Consider the following 20,224-nt stretch of genomic DNA (forward strand, 5'->3'; position numbering starts at 1 on the left):
TGAGACTCCTTAAGATGCTAAAATGCGCTTACTGTAGGGCAGAATCCAGGGCTACCCAAGCCCAGCCAGAACTCCCACAGTGCCACTTTTTTCTTCCCAAACATTTTTCCAGTGGAAATGTCCCCCATATTCTGAGTCAATTCCTTCCGGGGAAAACAAAAAAGCAGTCATGTAGCACTTTAAAGACTAACTAAATAATATATTAGATGGTGAACTTTCATGGGACAGACCCACTTCTCAAGCTCATAGCCTTACCAGAACAGACTCAATACACGAAGCACAGAGGTCCAAAAAATTGTTGTCAAAACTGACAAACAAAAAGAGCAGAGGGGCGGCTGGAGGGGCGGGGGCTGGGGCTGGGGCTGGGGTGCGGAAGTTGAGAGTTAGATAAAACATCAAAGTATGTAAAAAAGTCCTTATAATGGGTCAGGTAATTGCTGTCCCTGTTAAACCACTTGTTAATGTGTCATATTTGAATATGAATGTTAATTCTGAGCATTCCTTCTGTAGATGGTTGTTAAAGTCCCTTTTTAGTAGAACACAAACTTTCAGATCTTTAACAGAATGGCCCAGTCCGTAAAAGTACTGGCTCACAGGTTTGCATTTTTGGAGGTTTTTTATGTCTGTTTTATGTCCATTCTTTCTTTGTCGAAGAGTGTGTGCAGTCTGTCCTATACACATGGTGTGTGGGCATTGTTGGCACATGATGGCATATATGATGTTAGTTGAGGAACAGGAGAATATTCCTGTGATTCTGTAATTAACGTGGTTAGGTCCAGTGATGGTATCTCCAGAATAGATATGTGAACAAAGTTGGCAAAGGGATTTGTTGCAAGGAAAAGTTCCAGGATTAGTATTTTCGTGGTATAGCCTGTGGTTGCTAGTGAGAATCCTCATGAGGTTGGGAGGTTGTCTATAGAAAAGAACAGGCCTGTCACCTAGGGCCTTCTGGAGTGTGGCATCCTGCTTTAGGATAGGTTGTAGGTCTTCAACGATGCGTTGCAGTGGTTTGAGATGGAGCCTGTAGGTAACGACAAAGTGGTGTTGTGTTATTGGCTTTTTTGGGCCTATCTTGGAGTAGCTGGTTTCTGGGTATTTGTCTGGCCCTGTAGATTTGTTTTCTTACTTCTCCCGGTGGGTAATTCAGGTTTATGAATGTTAGGTAGAGATTATGTAGTTTTTAGTCTCTGTCAGTAGGATCAGAGCAGATGCAATTGTATCTCAGGGCTTGACTGTAAGCAATGGATCGTGTTGTGTGTGCAGGATAGAAGCTAGAAGCATGTAGGTAAAAGACACTGCGGCCTCAAATTCATTAGATCTCAGGCAGCTTTCCCACAGAGCTTGAATTCCATCTGTTCTTGCGAGTTTTCCACCATCTCAGGCTACATCTCTTCTGGATCCTTCCAATTTCTGGATTCCAGCCTGGACCCAGAAGTGTGGCAGAAGGTGTTGATCTAGGGACTAAAATATGAGACACACACACACAATTTTGAGGTTGGCTCATAGATGACATTCAGGCCCCTCTCTCTCTATTTACCCCAAGCTGAGCGGGTGAAATAGGATTGTTTTGTGGCAGGAGACCATGACACCACTGCTGCTCTTTCTCATAGGTTTCTACTCTCTCAAAATTAACAGGGCATAATACACTAGAAGGAAGTAGCTGCAATCATTTCCACATGCAAGGCTCTGCCTTGTGAAATAGAGCTCAGAGTCCAAAGCCAGTTAGTACATCTGCAGTGCTTGCAGCTTCTCCTCTACACAGGGGCAAGGGCATTGACTGAGCAGAGCTAGAGTTCACTTTCTATAAATTGCAGCCATCCAGCAGACTCAATGAGTGGAAAATGCCTGGAGCAGTTGCCATGCTTGGATACCCAGAGGTCCTGATTCTAGCTGCACCGATGTTATACAAGTGCAGCTGGATTGACTTCAGTGGAGTTGCTTGTGGTGCACAACCATCAAGGCCATAGTTTCATCTGTGCGGTGGAAGTTTCAGCCACACCAAGCAATGATATTTGCAACTCTTTTTGCCTCACATGCCTCTTTGCTCTTGGTGGCCAAGTGCCACGCAAAATGAAAGCAGTTTAATTCTCTGCCACTACGCTGGTTTGAGGCACTGTTTTCCTCTAATTTTTTCCATCTATTGGGCGGAATATATTTTGTTAGGTGTACCAAGGCATGTGTGGATACGCACCACCAACAGAAACACAGGCTGGGTGACTGCTAATCAGCTGGACAGCACCTGAATCTCTCTTGGGCAGTCGCTCAAGTGCTCTGCTTACAGGGACCAATGGTTTGGGGGTGAAAAAGCACCTTTGGACTTAGAAACCAAATGGGTTTGATGTGGGAAGTCACTGAAGAGTAAATACAAAACACAAGGATGTCACTTGTATGGCCTCACTCCTGACCACAACCACACACCAAAACTAGTTTATAATCCAGACAGACAGCTACCTTCTGCTGAAGCCGGTGGAACAAGCTGCCCTCTTTGTATAGGTAGACACAAACCAGGTAGAAATGGGCAAACCAGCAAGAGTAGCAATTGAGCCAAGACAAGATGATTCTCTTGGCTTTGTGAGTCAAACCACAAGCTGAGCCATTGATGCTGGTCCTCTGCGTATGAAAGGGGAAACATAAAGATTGCTGTGGAATAAGGCAGAGGCAGCCCATGTGTAGCCTAGAAAAACAGTTTTAACCAAAGTGTTCATGGTTTTAAAAAAAGAAATAAACGAACCTGAGTTTCATAGGCTTGTGCTGTGGAGGTCAGTCTGACAAACTGTGAGACCGGGCTTCCATGGCACAATCTTCCATGGTCCCCTGGGCCACTGGACAGAGCTCTGGCTTGGAGATACAGATGCTATCCCCAGCTCTGCCACTGACATGCTTTTCCACCATGGGCAAGTCACTTAGCCCCTCTCTAGTTCCCTTCCCAGAGAGTGTGTACATTTGAGCTGGGGGGGGTGAAGTATTTTGCCCAGCTCACAGAGACATACCCACACTAGCTCTGCTCAAGATAGTGTGTAAAAATAGTGTTGTGTCCACATCAGAATGACTGGCCACTTGGGCTAGCTGCCTTGAGTACAGTTCTGCCTCACCAGTGTTCCCTGTAACCTGAGTGCTTGGGCAGCTGCCCAGGAGAGATGCAGGTGCTGCCCAGCTGATTAGCAGAGTGCCCACAGCTGGCAGCATGTGTTTCTCTGGGTGGTGCACATCCCTGTATGCCTTGGTGCACATAACAAAATGTATTCTAAAAGTTAGAGGAAACACTGAATAAGACCCTCTGCTTACATGCTCAGGCCACAAGCTCAACCTTCTATGCATGCACCTTACCCACCCTGCTATTTTCAGATACTGGCTCAAGCAGAGTTCAGATAGGGACATCTGTAGGAACCAGGAATCCCACCCTATATTCCATTAGTCTGCCCTCTTCCTATGACCTGTAAGCTCTTCTGTGCAACACCAGTTGCAATGAGCCCCTGCTCTCAGTGTGGGCCTGGAGGTGTTTCTAGCATATGAACACCACCCTTGAGGACAAGCAAAGAAGAGGTCTTTCCAATTCCAGAACTATGCAACTAGCTCAGCAGCTACTGATTCTCTAATATCTGTTAGGCTATAAGGTGCCACAGGACTCTTGTTGTTTTTGAAGATACAGATTAACTCGGCTACCTCTCTGATACGTGACTTTCTAACGCTCTTCTGGAACTGGCTGACTCCTGTGAGGCAATGAGAGAAATTAGCTAGCTGTCCTGATCATAGGTTTGAAAGACGCTACTCAAATGTACCTTGAGTCTTTTATTTCTAGTCATGGAAGAGACAATGCCCGTGTATGCACCGCCTTGTAAACAATTACATTATACATACATATAGGTACCAGGTACATACATATATATATATATAATGTAATTTATATATTTGTATAATGTATATACATATTTACATACTATGTATAATGTAATATATATATATTTGTACCATGAAGCTTTTGAAATCTTCTTTCTCACAAACCAACATTCTATGGAAACTCCTGTGCCAATGCATCAGATCTTCAAGAACCCATCATTCTCAACCGGTGACAGAAGTTTCAAAAGATGGTACCAATGCGCCGATGGCCAGAGTTCTGTTGAAAACTGGGCGTGGACTGTGGGCTCTGAGTCCTTGTCAATATTCTGTCCATGAATCTCCTTCCTTTTATTTTCTGTAATTGTTAATTACCACATTTCTTCAGCCTCAGGCAAAGTTTGTACTGGAGTGGCTGCCAGCAGCCAAAGGGCATAGGACTTGGCTTCTGAAAACATTCTCTGTATGCTACACAAATATTTATAAAAGCCTGACACGGTCTCCTTAGGCCACTCAGATTAAACAATGGACTTTGAGGGGTGGTAAACCTGACATCCACCTCAAGCCAACTCTGAACTTGGTGGCTTCTTCCACCTTTACCACAGACTTCTCTGTGATGATTAATTCCTCAGAATAACCTGCCAACAAAGGCAACTCCCCATACTGCCGAATCTAACAAAAACAAGATGGAATTCTTCAAGCCAAGAGTTTTTCTTCAACAATTAAAGATTGGTCTGAAGTCGTTCCCCAGTTCTGCACACTCTAGAGGGTGGGACTTGGAATCCGAACCGAGGTCCAAATGTCATGATCGATCCCAAGCTCTATAAATAAGGGCCAAACAAACTCCCCCACCTCAAGCCCTGGAAGCGTGAACCCTAGATCTGGATCTAAAGTTGATGGCTTGGGCCTGTCTCATATATGATTATTTACTATTGATTTTATTATTAATTATTATTATTACTACTATTTTATATAACACCAAAAGCAGGCATTAAATTCACTGCTGGCATAGGCAGCTGTGACTCCATGTCCTGAATGGATGCACTCACCAGTCATTGAGGAGTTTGCCCAAGAGTTCCATGTACTCCAGATAGGTGAAATTTGCCCCTAGGAACAAGAGAGTAGTGAAGTGTATGTTGCACTAATTAAGCCTTTTGTTTATTTCCTCAGAGCTTCAGGAGATTAAGGCTACGTCTACACTCCCCCGACTCAGGGTCGATCTTCTGGAGTTCAATTTTGTGCATCTATTAGAGATGCATGAAATCAACCTCTCACGGGTCACAGTTGTAAGGAGTAAGGGAGGTCAACGGGAAATTCTCCTGTTGAGCTTGTTCAGTATGGACAGCCAACTAAGCTGAGCGCAGATAGGTCAATTCTAGCTGTGCAACTGCCATAGCTAGCATTGTGTATCTGCGGTCGACTTACTCTGCCTCGCATAGATGTAGCCTAAGTATACTTAGGCCTTCTGCCAGGGGATGCCTTTCACCTTGTAACAGCAAGCAAGGGTGAAACACCAGATTAATTTAGTACAACATGAGTCAGCCCAAACACTCATCAAGCACCTTTGTTAGGGTTTAATTAAAATAACCCGCTAATTTGTTATCATTCTTACTCTCTTTCTTAGAGCCCTCCTTTCCCCAGCTGTGCCCAACGGGTGAAACATTGACATATAGTAAGAAATCACAACAGAAGCAACAACTAAAAATCCCATGAGTGGTGATACTTCCAGACTAACTTCCAAACTTTTTGATATGTTTTTCCAAACCAGGTCTCTCAACCTTTGAGGTTCTCACCATCACTACACAGAGAGAGGCAGATCCTTAGCTGACTCAAGGCTTTATTCTTCATACAAGTGTGAGGGACCTCAAGAGATCATCAAGTTCTGCCCCTTGGACTCACAACATGCCCCAAACCCTTGAAAGACCCCCTTAATGACTGAGCTCATGACCCTGGGTTTACAAGACCAGTGTGCTAACTGCTGAGCAATCCCTCCCCCAAAATTAGCCTCAAATTTATCAACAAGTGACAGTAATGAAGGCTTCACCTCCAACCCAGGAGGGACTTGAACCCACCACCTCTGGCTTAGGAAGGCCATGCCTTATCCAGTAGGCTTCTGAGGCCTAAAATTACCAGAAATTTTCAGACTGAAGGAATTAAAAAAGAAAGGACCTTAACCTGCCCCACACCCTTCAAAGGACCCTTCAAGGATTGAGCTCATAACCCTGCATTTCTAAGGCCAACGTGCTAACCACTGAGGTATTGCTAAACCTCTACTTCAGTGGAGCTGTCTTTAATGAACTTTTATAATCTGCCCAAAACACTTTAGTGAACTATTTTCCTTTTCTCACACACCTTTCCTTCTACTGGAGGAAAACACTATCTCCTACCTCCTGGTATTCCTTATGCACAGATCTGATTGGTATTGGATTGGTCACCCGCAGGCTAAACCTACTGGAAGAGACGATCGGGTTCCTTAATCATATTTGCAAATGAGCTCTCGCTTCCTGCTTACCAAGCCGCAGCCAGCATATTTTGTCCCTTCAAATCATTGTCTTCAGCTGGTGATGCGAAACACTGAGCAGCCCTTGCTGTGGATGCTCAATATCATCAAATTCAAACAGCAGATAATTAATATTGAAAGGTGTGATTGCAGGCAAGCAGGCCAGCTAATCAGCTACTGATTTCTCAGTAATGTTCAAGATCGTTTGGAAATCTAATCTGGAGGGGCAGGGGTGATGGGGACTGCCAGGAATTAAAGTGGAAATGCCATATCCCTTTTCAAATATAAACACTGCACAATTATGCCAGCAAGTTTGTCCCTCCTTATTCATTAGGCTAGTCTCAAGCTATGGAAGTTGGACAGACTTTTCCTCCAGAGCTTCCTTCAACTGAGTCAAATAGGCTCATCCTGCACTGAGAGCCTCCCAAGAGGTCTACATTAGCACTGGAATCTGAAGACAACTCCTTGTGGCATGTTCACATCTGCTTTGATAATATTATGACTGTCTGGGCATTTGTTACAAGAAATAAATACTAGGCGCTTAGGCCTCCATCACCTTAGAAAAGGGAACCATGGAAAAGCATGTCTCGGTAGCCACAAGGGAGATATCTGGTGACTGTAATTTTAAGACTAGATTACGCAGAATTACGGTCCTCTGTTGATTTACAGCGCTTGCAGGTTCCTCTGCATTCAGTGGAGCACATTCTCTGATATGTGAACACTGCAAAAACATTATGGCAATTTACTTGGGTAATTACATTACCTTCACATGTCCCACAGTAAAACTGACACTTTAAAACTCCAAATGCATTCCAAGGTATTTGCTGTTGCAACTTCAGTGATATTCACCATTCCAGTGGTAGGGCAATGCCCGACAATGCAATAAAAGGACTAGTCTGATACAGCTATACTGAGGCTCTTGTTTCCTGGTAATCTTTTTTTTTTTTTTTGCAGCCACGACCACACATAGTTCCAAGCCTTAGTTTTATACTGTGGCCAATTATAAGACTTCCCAGGGAAGAACCCAATAGACAGGTAGCATGTTTTTAAGTCTCGGCTTGACATAGTCATGGCTGGGATGATTTAGTGGGGGTTCATCCTGCTTTAGGCAGGGGGCTGGACTAAATGACCTCCTGAGGGCCCTGCCAGCCCTAGAATTCCATGATTCTATGATTGTGTATTGCCCTACACAAGCAATCAATTGAAATGGAAAGGAATTATGTAGACCTTTTCTGAAGATACAGGTAGGAGCACATATCTTTAAGCACCTAAATTCCTTTAAAAATTTGGTCCTGGGTCTGTTCTTAACTTTTATGTAACTAGCCAAAGTCACCTCAGAATTTAGAGCACAGCTGGAACCAGTCACGTGAGAAGTTGGAGTAAAGCAGGGAACTAAACCCAGGGCTTTAGTGAGTGAAGCCAATGTCTACACCTTAGCTAAAGAAACAAATCTGACTGCTTGTTGTTATTTTTAATCTGCGCACAGCAAGCTAAGTAGCCAAGTCTACAGTGTGCTAGCTTGACATGCGTCCCCTGCGCAGGCAGACCCTGTTACCAGACGTTGAACGTTCTCCAATATATATTGACTTACTCCAGTTCCTAGTGTGCTTGATTTACTCTGCTTTGAAACAAGAGTAAGTGTTTCCAATCCCGGGCACCATAGTTCGGGAAAGATGTGGACACACTGGAGAGAGAAGCAACAAAAATGATTCGAGGTCTAGAAAACTTGGCTTGGGAGGGAAGATTGAAAGAGCTGGGTTTGTTTAGTCTGGGAAACAGAAGACTGGGAAGGGACATAGCAGCTTTCAAGTACCGGTTGAACCTCTCCAATCCGGCACCCTTGGGACCCAATTGGTACCGAATGAGGCAATTTGCCATCAGAGTGGAAGGTAATATTTTCTAGCACATTACCAACATTTTTACTGCTTACTGGGCTCTTAGGAGGCATTTAGGGGCAAATTACAGCTAAATACCAGCACAGACCACTGAGAGCCCGCACTGGTGGCTGGAAACTTTATGGGACCCCAGAAAACTTGGCCACACCCTTAAATAGTCATCTGGCTAACTAAAATCATGCCGGATTCAGAGTATGCCAGCTGAGAGAGCCCCTGATTAGAGAGGTTCAACCTGTATTAACTTGGTTCTCAGTGTCCACACAGACCGTTAGAGTGCATGCAATGGCACGCTGCTCTTTACACACTAGTTTACGGCAAGCTCATATTTCATCTAGACAAGCCCCAAGTTTCTACTCTAAACCAGCTCCTGACCCAGACAGCTCAGCAAACACCTGCACTCTTGTTTGTCAAGCTCTTGGTCTACATGTTGCTCAGAATGCCTAGACGTGTTCAGCCAGCCAGTACTCTGGGAACCTCTCTACTTTCGGTGGGCCTGTCTCCCCGCCTCTCACCTTGCCTCTGGTGGGACAGACAACATTCCTCTAGCCCCACAGGAGTTGGGTGTTGTCCCACATTGTGCAAAGCAGGATCGAAAGCTGGGCTCTTCCACCCAAAACAACGATGCTTTATTTGTCTTGGACCTCCCTAGGATTATTGCGTTTTCCTTTTCTTTAATGAAAACAATTCCTCTGCAACAGTATCTTGATTTTCGGTCCTGTGCCATTACCTCCTCCCCTGACCCCATCTGCTTTCCTGAGACAGCACTGGAGATGGATATCTTCAATGCTCCTTGGGACGTCACGGCGCTTGAGAAATCACCTCCTGTGCTCCTCCTTGCATGTGGGAATCATCTTCTGGGAGGCTGCCTTTCTCGCAGCGTGTTTGTTTTGGACGCGGAGCCTGGTGCGTCGGGTTAGATATTACTCAAACTGACCTTTCCTGTTTTCTGAGTCAACCACCGATGATCACTCAGTCAAGCCCAAGATGTTGAAAATAAATTGGCATGTGGGGTTGACAGTGAACGATGTGGTTGGGGGACAAGCGGGGAACCAGGCCGGACAGCTTTCTGAGTCAAAGCAAGCTCCTGTGCTTTTAAAACCTGCTCTCAGGAATCCCACCAGAAAACTCACCTGGTGGGGCCGCCCTGAGACAGTGTTAAAAGTGATGAGCTGCCTCCGCCCCCTACTGGAATTCAGGGGAAGTGAAGGTGCTTCACATAGTGTGACCACCGACCCCAAATACTGATGGCCTCTCGGGAAAGGATAACCCATTTGATTGAAAGGATTTGACCCTACCTTGGAATGAGGAACTTATACCCTGAAAGGCATCAAATGGGGCATGACTATCCCAGGCCTGATGTTCACACTGTATTCCAAAGATCACTTTGGAGGTCCTGTTAGCTCTCCAGAAATGTTTTCAGGAGCGGCACCCATATTCTGATCCATGATTTAAGGTTATTTTTTCCAGAAGGAGAGGATCTTTTCCAGACATGCATTTATGTTTCATACACACCTGGACACGCATCCAAGCATTGTCTCTTGCAACTCCAACAAAACCAAAGGGCCTAGTTCATGGCCAACTCTGCAGATAAGAACCTAGGCTCTACTTTTTCAAAAGTGATGGATGATTTTTGGATGCTCAGATGGATACACCTGGTAGGGGGCTGGCTTTCAGAATGTGCCAATCACCTGTCTGCTAGAAATCTGGGCTCTTTGGATCGGTCACCACTGAAGCTGGAAGCAAGTCTTTTCACCTACAGGCAGAGTCATGCTACTTCCACTCAAGCTACCATGCAAGAAAGAGGAGCAGGGACATGCAACTCAAGCTCCCAAGTTCCACCAGCCTCCTGATTCTGCGGATGGGGGGCAAGGTAACATCCAGCCCCCCCATCCCCTCCTTCCGAGCCACAACATCCACCCTGCTGTCTTAACCCAATAGCATGAGTGAAGGTAGCCCAGGTCTGTCTAGCCAATTTGGGAGAGTCATACGCAGCAGCCACAGAGACAATCAGTCACTCAGAAAATACCCCCAATGTTCCCTCTAATCTTTTTCATCGTTGGGTGGATTTTTTCCATCCATGTGCAAAATAAAGTTTTATGTACACCGAGGCCTGTGCAAATGTGCACCCCGTCAAAAACAAATGCCTACCTCATCAGCTGTGTGCATTTGAATCTCTCCAGAGTGGCCACACAAACTCATAGCTTCCAGGGAACAGTGAAGACCCCTCGTCTTGAAAAACCTGGGCCTACCTGGACAAGTAGCTTCCCAAGTCCTTCAGCATCTTCCAGCTAAGTGCTAAGGGTGTGTGCCAATAATTAATAAAATAAACAAACATGAATAAATTACTGTTTTATTAAGAGCAAATGCTAACCAATGTCACTGCTATCATCCAAGGGTCTTGCTCTCTGGTTCAAGTTTAGCCAGCTAAAATTTCTTTATTGCCAAGGAATTGTTAGCAGTAAAGGGGTGAAATAATGTCATTCTTAAGCCATATTAGTGCATTGCTGTCCCGAACAGAAAAGACCCAAACTCCTCCTTTGGCTCTAATCTCTGCTGTTTTATTTTATTTTTTTTTAAGTGAACAATACCCCCTTTCAGGCACTGCCAAGTTCCGGCTCAGTCCCACTCAGATAAGAGCTGGCAAGAAAATGACTGCCATCAATATTTTGGGGCATGTAACTACACCTGAAGATGGGCTGTGTGTGGGAATGATCACAGACCATCTGATGCAGTGGGGCTTTGTTTAAAAGATCTCTCATCCTGGATCCCCCTGAATTCCTAGCAAACTTCCTCCGACACCGGGGATTGTAAAACCCAGAGTTTAGCAATTAGGAATTAAGTTGACTGTCCTCTCTATGAAGGTACGTTTTCATCTCTTGTTGCTTCTTGTAACTGATATTTCATTTAAATATTATTCTTCATCTGGAGTTTATTTTGGATGGGTGTGAAAAGTAGATTTTTTTTCTTCCTATATTGCAAGTTTCAAATCTGCAATGCAAAGAAGTGGAAGGCAGCCTTACTCCTTCAGCTTGGGAAAATAGCTGCACAGTATCTGACTCATGCTCAGTGATAGTTACGGTTTCTTTTGTTTGTATTAAGGCAAGACTTGTTTTCATCTTTCTTCCACAAAAGCACTTGCAAAAGAGAGTCCTAGGATGATTAAGAATGGTGAGTTTAGGTTGAAAATGAATGAAGTTCTCTCTCTCTCTCTCTCTCTCTCTCTGTGTAAAATGAATAAAGTTCTCTCTCTCTCTGTGTTTAGAGAGTGAGATTTACAATAGATTACTCCTCAAACCAGGAAATATCATGCTATTCCTTGGGCATCCTAGCTTTATTATAGTAAACATATTTATTATTAATATTATTATTATGTTAATTAAAATTGGGACATTTGTTATTCTCAGAGTAATCCCTCCACACTTAGCAAAATGGGATTAAAAAAAAAAAACTTCAGTAAAAAGAGTGGACTTTGCCAAGCTAAATGATCACCACCTAGTTAAAATCTATGAGGGAGAAAGAGAAAAGACCTTGCATGTTTTTGACCATATACGTTCTGTGTCTTCTTTACTCTTTTTCATTACTCTGTTGATTTTCATTTGATGATTTTTATGTTATCTTTTTCTCTTCTAAATCCAGTGTTGTTATCTGTGATGTAGCCTATTTAATATTTGGAAAATAAACATAGCACATGCCAAACACATCCATTTCTGGTATAGAATAAATAAGATCCACAGCAAAGATTTCATTGTGTTAAAATAGCAATTTATTTTAGGGTTGCTACTGTATCAGATTTAAGTGTGTGGTACTTGCTTTGAACTGAAAGCCATGACATTTTTAAGGAGCAGGTTTTAGTTTCTGTAATGACCTTTTCAAACCGTTTCTGATCGAGCGATTGGCAAGCAGAAAGGCAGCATCCAGGAATGCAGAGAAATGGCTTAGTGCAAAAGGAAGGATGCTGTTGTGGTTAAGGCACCAGATTGGCCCTCAGGACATAGGAGTACTGTGCCTGGCTCTGCCACAGACTTCCTGTGTGACCCTGGGAAAGTTACCATCACGCTGAACCTCAGTTCCCCATCTAGAGGGCAGGGATAATATTTCCTGTCATCTGCTCTTCATCTGTCTAACTTATTTAAGTTGTAAAGTCTGCCAGGTGGAGGCGTTGCCTGGTTATACGTGCGTACAGCACCTTGCACAATCAGGCTTCTGAACCCTTAATGTTCTGCCTAAAGAACCTAAAGCACACTGAAGTCAATAGATAGAAACCATTTATTTCATTGGGGCTTGGATTAAGCCCAAAATGCTGAGAGAGAGAGAAAGAGAAAGAGAGTTTCAAAGCACGCAGACTGCTTAGGGACGGGTTTCCAAAGGCACTTGAGGCATCTAACTCACATTGAAAGTCAGTAGGTGCTAGGCGCCTAAGTGCTTAATCATTGATGTGCTGCTCAAAAGAGTATCAATTAAGCACCGCAAAGCAATCAGGCAATGCAGAAATAGCCGCCAACCTGACCAGCTGCAAATGCAGCAGTTCAACTGGGCCGAACTGATTTTTTATATCATTTTGACATAAATAATGCTTATTTTAAGCATTTTGAACTGATTTATACTTTCTTAACTGCATAAAATCATGGGGGTGTCAGATATTGTATGATACTGGCAGTTGTGGGAAGTGAAAAATCTTTAGAACCACGAAAACACAAATTGTCAATATGACATGCTGAAAATATATGCTACAAATAGCCTTAAATCAAGCTCCAGAGATTTCGCACGCAGCATTTTTCTTACTCTGCTATCTGCAAATTTCAACCCTTGTCAATGGAAATAGATTTCGTCGATTTGCATGTGGACAATGAAATCCAAGCCTGAAGATGAGCTCCATGTAAGCTCACAATCTTGTCTCTCAGCAACATACGTTGATCTTTGAAAACATAGTCTCTCTCCCACCATGTCTCACTCTGGCATGTTTAATAACATTTACCGATAACAATTTTATCCTTCCAATACTATTCACTGGGGAGTCCAGCCAGGTCCACAAGCAGGGTTCCTTCTCATTTCTTCCACCTATGGGGGGAATAAATTTTGACATGTGCACCAAGGCATGTGCAGATGTGCACCACCACAGAAACATAAGCTGTTGGCTGCAGTTGCTCTGCTAATCACCTGGGGAACTAGAATTTCTCTTGGGCCCTCAGCTTGCAGAGAATACTGTCCACAACCTCCAAATGCTGACAGCTTCCTTCCCGTTATGGAATTTAAGGATGATAAAGGGGCTAATTGAAATCTTTACAGCCGTTCTTCCCTTGGAAATGAGGGCACAGATCAGCATCTCACTAAGTCACTGGCTTCAAATGGGATTCACTCCTTTTTTCCTCAACAAAGGTGCGAGCAGAGGTAGGGCCCCAGTTCAGCAAAGAACTTAAGTACCTTCCTAACTTCAAGTATTTACCTGCTTTTACGGAACACAGAGGGGATTCTGCGAATGCTTAGAGTTAGACAACCACTAAAGGGTTTTGCTTCCTTGGGGTCTGGATCAGCAAAGGCAGATGTGAAGCAGTATCACAGATCAACAGGTCAAGTTTCCTCAGATTGCAATTAAGGATTCGCCACTTCTTTCATTAACAAGGGAAATACAAATGAGAAAGAGAGAAATAGGAAACATCGCATTGGCCTTCCGGTAATGTCCCAGCAAACTTGTGTGACTATAGAGATACATTGCACACATACACATCTATACATAGAGCTACATGCAAACACAGACAAATATGGGGCGGGGGAGTAGAATTTTATTTTTATTTTTTATCATTTCATTGGAGACTATTAGTGTTTATTTTTTCTCAATTTAAATTTTCAGGATTGCACAAAATTATGTGTTTTAAGCTTTTTTCTTAGGTTTGATTGATCTACATTTTCACAGCTGTTGGAAATTATTTTGGGGCTCAGTCAAGCTAACGACAATGGCTGAGGAGCAAAAAGCAAAAGCTTTATAACAGTTAAAACTCGCTCAAATCGTCAACATCACTTGCCAAACTCTGCAAAGTAAATATCCTTAATGCAAATTCTAATAACTTCTGGGGCAACATGGGTCTCATTTTGCCTTGGTGCAAATTTTAAGCATCATTCATGGAAATATTTATTGTCATTTTATGTATACAGCAAAATTGATATTTATCAATAAAAAAACCCAATCTTCCTCGTGTGCATACATACACGCACAACGCGCACAGAAATACACACTCATACACACATAAATCCCTGTTTATTATGCAGCACAGAAAACTGAAGTTTTTAAATAAATAATCCCAGTGTAAATAAACTCCCCACCCTGAGCAAACAAAAACGGATCCCATAGCAGATTTCTCTATTTTTCAAATAAATCAGAGTTCCAAATGAACCAGGGCCTGGCAGTTAGAATTTCTAAACCATTCGGTATTGGGGAGGGGGAAGCAAGCGGGCTGGAATAAACCCCAAACAAACAATTTTACAAGTTCCAGAAGTGAACACCCTTCTCCCGCGCCCTCCCACCCTTTTTTTTCTTTTTAATTTGAAGAGCTGGGAGGGGTGGTGACTGCGTTCTTTGGCCCATAGGAAATCAGTGACCTGAAGACATCTGCAAGCTATTAGGACACAGACTCCAGGTAGCTCCCAGAAACACGTGCTGTCCACATTACACCCTCCAAGTATATTTCCACAACTTTAGCTCTCCAAATAAACAGGCCGGCTCCCTCTGCATTAGCCAAAAGCTGCGCAAACAGGTAGAGAGAATGGTTGTTTTATTCTTCCTTCCAATTCTCACAGATTTCTTGTAAGCCATCGCTGGACTATGTAATACGAACTAGCCCTTGGAAAATATAATAGGACCCACCGGTTTTAAATGACCCCCCATTTATTTAGCTGCAGATGACCACGAAATCTCAGGTACAATTTCCAAACCAATGCCATAACCGAACAGCCAGCCATAACAATATGTCACATCAGTTGTTCTTGACAAAGACATGAAGCCACCAGCATTTATGTTGCAGGTGGATACTTTCATGTAATTAGAGAACAACAAGAAGTCCTGTAGCACCTTATAGACTAACAGATATTTTGCAGCATAAGCTTTCATGGGCAAAGACCTGCTTCATCAGATGCATGAGTGGGGGGGGCGGTTTCAGAGGTGTATTTAAAGAATAGGGTCCCAGAAAAATGGAGGGCCAGACCTGCTAAGGTCTATTCAGCAAGGTGGAAATGGCCCATTACCAATAGCAGGTATCAAAAGAGGAAAAAGCAAGTCAGATCAGACAGTGGGTCATGAGCCATTGTCAGAGTCTAATGGGTAGATCTTAATACCCAGGGCAGAGAAGCTGCCTTTGTAAGCTGCAAGCCACTCCCAGTCTCTGTTTAATCCTGGTTAGCGTTTTACACCTTTTGAAACAATCGTACTTATTTTTAAGTGGTCTTAATAATTATTAAAGGAAGGCCTCTGAAACAGCATGGCTGCGTCTACACGTGCACGCTACTTCGAAGTAGCGGCACTAACTTCGAAATAGCGCCCGTCACGTCTACACGTGTTGGGCGCTATTTCGAAGTTGAAATCGACGTTAGGCGGCGAGACGTCGAAGTCGCTAACCCCATGAGCGGATGGGAATAGCGCCCTACTTCGACGTTCAACGTCGAAGTAGGGACAGTGTAGACGATCCGCGTCCCGCAACATCGAAATAGCGGGGTCCTCCATGGCGGCCATCAGCTGGGGGGTTGAGAGATACTCTCTCTCCAGCCCTTGCGGGGCTCTGTGGTCACCGTGGGCAGCAGCCCTTAGCCCAGGGCTTCTGGCTGCTGCTGCTGCAGCTGGGGGTCCGTGCTGCATATACAGGGTCTGCAACTAGTTGTTGGCTCTGTGTATCTTGCACTGTTTAATGAAAGTGTGTCTGGGAGGGGCCCTTTAAGGGAGCGACTTGCTGTTGAGTCCGCCCCGTGACCCTGTCTGCAGCTGTGCCTGGCTCCCTTATTTCGATGTGTGCTACTTTGGCGTGTAGACGTTCCCTCGCTGTGCCTATTTCGATGTTGGGCTGAGCAACGTCGAAGTTGAACATCGACGTTGCCAGCCCTGGAGGACGTGTAGACGTTATTCATCGAAATAGCCTATTTCGATGTCGCAACATCGAAATAAGCTATTTCGAAGTTGGGTGCACGTGTAGACGTAGCCCGTGTGTTACTTTGCCAATATGATGGGGCAACATGCATTTTGAAACAGTGCACCCTTTGGAGTATATGATGTTATGATGGAGCTGAAAGCAGAAAAACAGGTGATTTAAATGCACAGCCCTTGTTAAATTTGAATGAAAGCTCTTTCAATCACACAGCAAATGAGGGGAAAGTTAGAGATGGAGCTTGTTACTATCATTTTCTAGCTCTAAAGGAAGCAGTCCTGTAGCCTCTTAAAGACTAAGAATATTATTTATTGGTTAATGAGCTTTCATGGGAAAGACCCACTTTTTTAGATTCAGATTTTTCCTACAAAATCTCATTACCTACTAAATAAAATTGTTAGCCTTTAAGGTGCTACAGGACTGCTTGCTTTGTTTTGTGACAATACAGACTAAGACGGCTCCACCTCTGAGACAATTTGCTATAGAAGGCTCATTTCAAGACAAAGAAAACACTGGTTTTTCATCTGTCCCTTTTCCAGCCATTTCTTTGCTGCTAGGATTTTAGCCCAGGTCTTTGGTGCCCAGTAGCAGAGGACTTTGGTCTTTTTTCTTTGATTGTTAGTAATAAAATTATTCCAAACAGACTGATTGATTTGAGCATCTGAGTCAGATCAATTTCCAGGCAATGTCCACCTCAGACTGGGACTTGAACTAGCATGAACTTTACAAAAGACAAATCGCTCCAACCAATAAGAGCGGCCATGCGCAAAAGTAGCTCCCAGATACCTGTTCAGAACTCATTTTTCTAACCTAGCTGAAAGCAACATAAGTCTATTTGCTGGCCTGGTTTGTGTGCCTGTTTACATACTTGGATTGCACAGCTCAAGACATTCTTCAGAAGAAAGTATCTATGTTCATATCAGGTGGGAAAATGAAGGCATGTGTCCAGACCACCAAAAATAAGATGTGCCCTAACTTATTAAAAGTATCTTGCAAAAAGTTCCTATCATGGGAAAAATTCTGTACTCTTGCAATGCTATCATTCCCTTCTCTTTCAACTGAGTCAGAAGCGTCTTCTAGGCCTAACAAGTTTGCAATGCTTGAAACCAATGTTATTTTTTTTCTTTTGACCTTGTGTGCAGTTGTTTCAAAGTGGGGGGGGCAAGGAGCAGAGAATTTACAAAACAGTGAATAGGATTGTTTTAATGCTTCTTGGCCGCAGAGCAGATTTCACCATTTTGTGTGTGTGCGTGTGTGTGTGCGCGCATGTGTGTGTATGTGTGTGAAGTCACAATGGTGAAGTGTACCACGGAGCTAAGAAGCATTAAGAAAATCCTATAGAGCTAGTCAGTTACCCTCTGCTCAGAAGTCAGGATTCAAACATGCAAAATCGAACCAGGCTGTCTGCTCAATTCTGCTATCACTCATCACCCGGGCTGGGATAAAACTCCCTGTCTGTTTTTCCTATATCAGTTCAGGGTCTGTCCACATTTTTGGGTGCTTCTGATTTTCTTTTTTTTTTTTTTCAACCACTGAATGATCAGGTGCAAAAGAGCTTTCATCATCTGGGATGATGACTCTGCTTTCTGCTAGCTGGGAAATCCAAGAGTAGTGACTGGTTCTACTATGATTTCTACTAGAAATTCTATGATTTCCGTGTTTAAAGGAGCAAATATCAATTCCATTTAGAATAGTGCTATGCCATAAACCAGAGTCAATCCACAGCCTGACCCTGCTACCCAAATGTAGCCAGCCCCTAGAAGTGGTTACAGTATTTTTATTGCAGCACTATCTGCTTTTGCTTTATACTTTTGTTATGGATCCATTTCATTGTATTGTATGGCAAGCATGAGGAAGTTGTCATTAAACCATCACACGCATATATGTCCTTCAGGAAATCATACTATAATATGTAGTCTCCCCTTCATTTTACAATCCAAAGAAAGAGAAAAATGCCATGGGTCCAGCTTTCATTCCCATTGCTTTACTTTTCATTACAGCCAAAATTTAAATCAACTTGCATTTTGCGCTTTTCAGTAAATTAGTCTGACAAACGGGTGATAGACATGTAGCTAGACAAATTTCAAAGCTTAGTAAATGCACAGTTTGGGTTAATACAATAATTCGACACCAGTTCTAAAGAATTATTTGGTCAAGCTGAAAAATAAGCCTTACTTTTTTCACAAGTAATCACCTAGTGGCCACCACCCTCACTATTAAAACAGGGCAGAGATCCATGTTCCTCAGGACAAAGGCTACTCAGAAAGTGATCTAAGAAATTAGCAGACACTTGCAAAATAAACAGCTGCAGTACCAAAGGAAACCTCCCAGGGCTTTCTGGATGCTGAGCAAGGTAGAGGGCTAACCCTAACGGAGGAGTATGTTACCGGCCACTTTTACACAGAGTCATTCGTGCAGCCACCAATCACTTTCAGCCACTCAAATGCACCATAGTTTAAAGCATCCACTCGTCTCCTGGCATCTCTGTAAGTGCCACCGGGCAGTTCGACAACTGAGATGGCATGGGCAACTCAGCTGTTCCTAATGTTAACCCTCATGTGCATCCTCATAGGTTGCCTTTCAAAATGTGAGTCCTGGTGTGGGGGCGGGTGTGGCTTTGTGGTTCTCTAAGCTAAAATGATATTTATTCTTTTGTGTTGATAAAAAATATTGTGAAAAATTATTTATTACGTGACAACAGTGTCTTTGGAGAGGTACATGGTCCCTGCCCTGTGCCCTGAGTACAAACAATCCGACTAAGATAAACTAACTAAAATACTAACCCCTTGTATCAAGAGATGAATATACTTTGCGCCAACCAAGTGTAAAGTTGGCCTTCCAGATTTACCACTGTTCAAAGCACATGTCCAACCTCTCACGCCTTTTAGTTTTAAAACGTGGAACTAAAATTGTATCAAAATTGATGACACCATCTTATGCACATCAACAAGCACCATTATTTAAGAAACCACTTCCTGGCGCACAAGTGGGTAAAATGATATAAAACATTCCATTCCACTCCCATATTTTCAAGCTGAGCATTGTCTCACCAACGGAGGAAAGCTCTGAGGCCGCTAGCTGACATCTTAGCTGACGTCTGCTTTTGTGCCGTGAAAAGGTTTGCATGCAGCAGAATTCCGAAAGGGGTTTGCATTAGTTTCCTGGTGTATGTTTTTCAAGGGCTGCAGTGAATCCCCTTTCCTCTCTGCCTAGCGCCCCCCCCGCCCCCCCGCAAAGCTGAGCATAAGCAGACTTTCACACTGCAGCACATTTGCAAAGCCAAATATTTCTCCCAGCAAAAATGCAGCGAGCCAGCGTGGCCCTGGGTTTCCTGTCCTGCCAGGGAAGAACTTTTTGTTGAGCCTGTTCTGACCCAGCGGAGAAGTCTCAGGGCTGTGTTGGTGACATCACAGCCTGCAATATGCAAATGATGCAATTTCAGAATGATGACTTTGGGGGTGTGGGGGTATTAAGGAGTCTGGGGGTAGAGAGGAAAGCCACAATGGACTTCAGAAATTACAATCTGAACTGCATAAGAAAAACATGAAGTTGAATTTGCCATCCTCTCTTCCCCATCTCCTCTTCACCTCTCATGTCAGTATACTACAGCTAGCTTACATGTAAATACAGAAGCCAGCTGTCAGCAAACACACCTGACTCATGACAATATGCCTACGGTAAACATTTGTAGGGTTTGAGAGAAAAATCTTTATTTGACATCTTGTGTGGATATTAGTCCACTGGCTATGAAACTTTCTAAGCTACTTAGCAGAGAGGGAAAGAGAGAGAGTTTTTCCTGAAATAACAAGACACCCTTAATTAGGAAAAGGAATTAAATTAGGAATGTAATTCACATTTTTATTTGTCAA

This window comes from Carettochelys insculpta, chromosome 20 (assembly GCF_033958435.1).
Source record: "Carettochelys insculpta isolate YL-2023 chromosome 20, ASM3395843v1, whole genome shotgun sequence".
In the NCBI taxonomy this organism is placed as follows: Eukaryota; Metazoa; Chordata; order Testudines; family Carettochelyidae; genus Carettochelys; species Carettochelys insculpta.